This window comes from Oryctolagus cuniculus, chromosome 12 (assembly GCF_964237555.1).
Source record: "Oryctolagus cuniculus chromosome 12, mOryCun1.1, whole genome shotgun sequence".
Lineage (NCBI taxonomy): Eukaryota > Metazoa > Chordata > Mammalia > Lagomorpha > Leporidae > Oryctolagus > Oryctolagus cuniculus.
Genome location: NC_091443.1, coordinates 53,426,549 through 53,432,130, shown reverse-complemented (window position 1 = coordinate 53,432,130; position 5,582 = coordinate 53,426,549).

Genomic DNA, 5,582 nt, shown 5'->3' with positions numbered 1-5,582 from the left:
CACACATGGGCCGGCGCTGGGGCTCACTAGGCTAATCCTCTGCTTGCGGCTCCGGCACACCGGGTTCTAGTCCCGGTCGGGGTGCCGGATTCTGTCCCGGTTGCCCCTCTTCCAGGCTAGCTCTCTGCTGTGGCCCAGGAAGGCAGTGGAGGATGGCTCCAGTGCTTGGGCCCTGCACCCCATGGGAGACCAGGATAAGTACCTGGCTCCTGCCATCGGATCAGCGCGGTGCGCCAGCCGCGGTGGCCATTGGAGGGTGAACCAACGGCAAAGGAAGCCCTTTCTGTCTGTCTCTCTCACTGTCCACTCTGCCTGTCAAAAAAAAAAAAAAAAAAAAAAAGACACATTTTGGGTGTGCACTTCTCTGTATAGTAACCTTTACAAGTTTGTTTTCAAATTTTTTTTTAATTTTATTAGTTATTTGGAAGGCAGAATGACAGAGAAAGAGAGATCTTCCATCCACTGCCTCATTCCTCAAATGGCAGCAACAGCCAGGGCTGGGCAAGGCTGACTCCGGGAACCTTTAACTCCATTTGGGTCTCACAGGTGGGTGGCAGGAATCTAAGTATTTGAGCCATCATCCAGTGGCTTCCCAGGTGCATTAACAGGAAGCTGGTTTTGTAGTGGAGCAGCCAGGACTGAAACTGGCACTCTGGTGTGGGATGCTGGCATCAGCTTAACTTAAGGCTGAGCCACAAGGCCAGCCCCAAACTGTTTCTTTTAATAGGGTCCCCTGAATAGAAATATCTGGGAACACCTGATGCCAAATACTGTCAGAAAGATTTGGGGTGGGTATTTGGTGCAGCAGTTAGGATGCTACCTGGGGTGCTTTGCATTGCCTATCAGAGTGCCTGGCTCTGCTTCCAATTCCAGCTTCCAACTCATGCTCAGGCAGGGGCAGCAGGCTGTGGCTCAAGTTATTGGGTCTCTGCCACTCACATGGGAGACCTACACTGAGTTTTCTGCTGTTGGGGTATTTGGGAAGTAAAACGGTGGAAGATATCTCTTGATCTCTCTCTCTCTCTCCTTTTCAAATAAAACTAAATTTAAAAAGAAAAGAAGGAATAGTTTGACAGGCATAATTCCTATTTTCTGTTTGGGTTTGGGAAAGGAGCTGGGACCCAGCTTATTTAAACTGGCCAGCTTTACAGGATAAGTCAATAAGAACATAGGCACTGAAAAGTAAACATGATAGGGAAGAAGGGGATGACTCAGGAAGGCATTAGAAAAAACTAGCATTGAGGCTGAGGCTTGTGGTAACAGCTAAGATTTCAGTAGGTGAAGCTGTAGGAGGGAATCTAGGCCAAGGACATGAGAAAAGCCAAGATCTAGATTAAAGTTAGGAAAGAATGATTTGTATTCTGCCAATCCAGATTGGTTCTCTAGAACATAAAGATTTCTATTTGGGAGTATTAAGAGGAAATTTAGGTTTCCAGATTTGAGGCCAGATTGCAGAAGGTACGTGTGTTACCTGAGGAAAGAAAGAGCTTGGAATCTATTCAGAATACAGCAGGGACTGCTCAGAGTTTCTGAATAGGAACATTTTAAGGTTAATCAGGGCCGGTGCCATGGCTCACTAGGCTAATTCTCTGCCTGCGGCACCGGCACCCTGGGTTCTAATTCTGATTGGGGCGCCGGTCCTGTCCCCGTTGCTTCTCTTCCAGTCCAGCTCTCTGCTGTGGCCCGGGAAGGCAGTGGAGGATGGCCCAAGTGCTGGGGCCCTGCACCCGCATGGGAGACCAGGAGAAGCACCTGGCTCCTGGTTTCAGCTTCCAATTGGTGCAGCGCGCCGGCTATAGCGGCCATTTGGGTAGTGAACCAACGGAAAAAAAAAAAGGTTAATCAGGTGCTCTAGACAGATTGAGATGGGGAGGAAGGAAAGTTTGGAGCCAGGGAAAATTGCTAATAATCTTTTATATCTAAAATAGTTGATAACAAAATTTTTCATTAAAAGCTGATTATGAACAATATTGGAAAGATGGGGTGAATTTGAATAGGTGCTATTTAGAATTAATAATGTATGTTAGTGTAAGCATAGTTTTTTTCATTCATTTATTCAGCAAGTACTTATTGGGTGACTATGTGCTAGGTGCTAAAGAGATTTAGGAGTAATTAAAATATTTATTTCCATCTTATTTTCTGATCTTAGTTTACTCAATAGATAATTTACAGTATCATTTTTCTTTAGATATTTATTTTCATATACTTGAAAGGCAGAGAAAGACCTTCCATCTGCTGATTTACTCCCTAAATGCCCACAACAGCCAGGACTGGGCCAGGTTGAATCCGGGAGCTCTGGGTCCATCTGGGTCTCCCACTTGGATGGCAGGGATCCACCCACTTGAGCCATCGTCTGCTGCCTCCCAGGATGTGTTGGTAGGAAGCTGGATCAGAAGCAGAGTAGCTGGGACTGGAACTGGCAGTCCAATGTGGAATGCAGGCATCCCAAGCTGCAGCTTAACATGCTGTGCCACAGCACTCACCCCTGAAATCTTCATTTAATGAAGTAACTCTTCTTTCATTAACACGGAGAAATTAAATATATAGCAGTAAGTTTAAATAATTGGAGGTTCCATGAGAACATCCTGGGTTAATCACAGCCCAGGTCTTTAGGTAGCAATACTACCGACTTACTATTAAATGAAAATGGCACTAAGAGCATCATCTTCATCATCATCCTTATCTTGGTGGAAGAAGAGTACTGAGCGAATCCTCACAGAAGAAAGAGTATTGATTTGTGACATTTAATATATGTGTGTGTGTGTGTGTGTGTGTAGGATTTATTTACTTATTTGAAAGGCAGAGTGACAGAGAGTGAGAGATCTTCCATCTACCTGTTCACTCCCCAGATGGCCACAACAGTCAAATCTGGGCCAGGCTCAAGCCAGGAAAGAGCAAGTCCATCCAGGGTTCCCACATGGATGTCAGGGGCCTGAGTCCTTGGGTCATCTTCTGCTTTCCAAGTCACATTAGCAGGAAGCTGGATTGGAAGCAGAGCAGCTGAGACTTCAGCCAGCCCTGAGATATGAAATGCCAGCATCCCAAGTGGCAGCTTGACCTGCTTTGCCACAACACAAGCAGAGATCTCAAAGGTTCATTTCTCAGCATTATAAGCACATTTGTCTAGCAAAAGAAATACATTCTAGTGGAAAAGATTCAACATCTGAAGGAATTTGGGATACCTACGGTGTGGATTGCTATACCTCACCTGCAGAGGAAAACAAGTATCACACATGTTCCTGAAAATCAACCAAATCAAGGACAGCTCCTGGAAATTTTTGTCTTCATGTCTCCTTTGGGTATGTTACTATAGTAGTAAATAGACAAGTTTTAGAAGCTGAAGAAGGCCATTTAGCATAATCTGGTTATATAGTTTTGTTTTAAATTTGTTTGAAAGTAGAGATCCATTGGTTCACTCCCTAGATGGCCACAATTGCTCATCCGCTAGGCTGGAGCCAGGAGCCTATAGCTCAATCCAGGTCTCAGATGTGAGTGGCAAAGACCCAACCACATGAGCCACCACCTGCTACATTCCAGAGTGTGCATTAGCAGAGAGCTGGAATGGAGAGTAGAGCTGGGACTGGTACCTAGACTCTGATATGGAAGGCAGATGTCCCAAGAGAGGGCTTAACTGCGGTACTAAACACCTGGCCCTTTAGGGGGATTCTTTTCAGACTCCTCTTTTTAAAATTTCTAAAAATTTATTTTCATATTATTTGAAAGACAGAGAGACAGAGAAAGAGATCTTCCATCTGATGGTTCACTCCCCAGATGCCTAAAACTGACCAGGCTAGGCCAGGCCAAAGGGAGGAGCCTGCAACTCCATCCTTGCCTCTTGTGTGGATGACAGAGACTCAAGTGTTTGAGCCATCATCTGCTACCTCCCAGGGTGCACATTAGCAGGAAGCAAATTAGAGACTAGAGTATCTGTATTTCCAACCAAACACTCTATTATAGGAAGAGAGTATTCCAAGCTGCAACTTACTCATGAAGTCTCTTGATCAGTTTGCTGCCCAAAAGCCACAGTTTTCTTGTCAGCCCCCTCTACCCATCTGTATACAGCCTGAGAAGTGCCGAGGACAAAGAGGGAAATTCTTAGACTTCCGATCAACAATGTATAAAATTAATCATGAGCTGATGCAGGCTGCATGCAACACATTTCTGAACTTTTCCTCCTTCTGCAGTGGTAGACTGTTCCCAGAGGTGCCCACAACAATGCCTCCCCTCTCCCATACCCTTATTCGATGTGACTTTGCCACTCCTTAGAAGCAGGAAAATTTATTTCCTCCCCCAACCCCATTTTTTTTTTTTTTTAAAGATTTGGTTATTTATCTGAAAGGCAGAGTTACAGAGAGGAAGAGAGAGGAAGGTCTTCCATCCTCTGGTTCACTTCCCAGATGGCCACAATGGCTACAGCTGGGCCAGGCTGAAGGCAAGAGCCAGGAACTCCATCTGGGTCTCCCACATGAGTGCAGGGGTCCAAGCACTTGGGCCTTCCTCTGCTGCTTTCCCAAGGGCATCAGCAGGGAACTGGATTGTAAGTAGAGCAGCTGGGACTTGAACTGATCCTGTGCTGGCCCCCTATTTCCTCTCCTCTTGAATCTGAAAGGGTCTCCTGACTAACTTTGGCCAACAGAATGTGGCAGAGTGGTATTCCCTGAGTTCCAGAGTCTAGGTCTTAGGAAGCTTTCTTTCTTTCTTTTTTTTTTTTTTTTTTTTTTTGCCTTTTTGGAGTCCTGGGCCATTTTGGGAATTCAGTTACCTTGACAGATAAACAATTGAAAAAGATGAAAGACCCTGGAAATGGAAGTATGCAAGAAGAGAGGGGCCAGCAGTCCAACTGTCCACCCCAGGGGCCAGAAGTGAGGACATCGTGGACCCTCCAGTCCATATTGAAGCCTCTTTGTGAACCTAGTCCCCACCACATGGATCATAGATATGTCCTCTTGGTGGGGCCTGCCCAGTTGTCCAAGGATCACAGGCACTTATAGAATTATTGTGAAGACAGTGTTTTGGGATGATTTGTTCCATAGCAGTCAAATTACTGAAACACCCACAATACTCACCAGACTACTTACTTACTTGGGGTTTGCTTTTTGTGTGTGTGTGTGTGTGTGGTTTTTTTTTTTTTTGGCTGAATTTTTTTTAAATTTATTTTATTTATTTGAAAGACAGAGTTATATATATATAGAGAGAGATCTTCTGTCTTCTGGTTCACTCCCTAAATGGCCGCAATGGCAGGAACTGGGTCGATCCGAAGGCAGGAGCCAGGAGCTACCTCCGGGTCTCCCACACTGGTGCAGGGGCCCAAGGACTTGGGCCATCCTCTGTCGCTTTCCCAGGCACATTAGCAGGGAGCTGGATTGGAAGTAGAGCAGCCAAGACTCGAACTGGTGTCCATATGGGATGCCAGCATTGCAGGCTGCGGCTTTACCTTGCTGCACTATAGCAGATTTAAGACTTTTTCTTAAGCCTTTTATTTTTTTTTCTTTCAACTGTGTTACCAAAAGCAAAATATGCAATAAGGTTAGTCAATCTACTGTTATCAAAGTTAGAAAAAGCAAGGAAGTGTAATGGGAAGT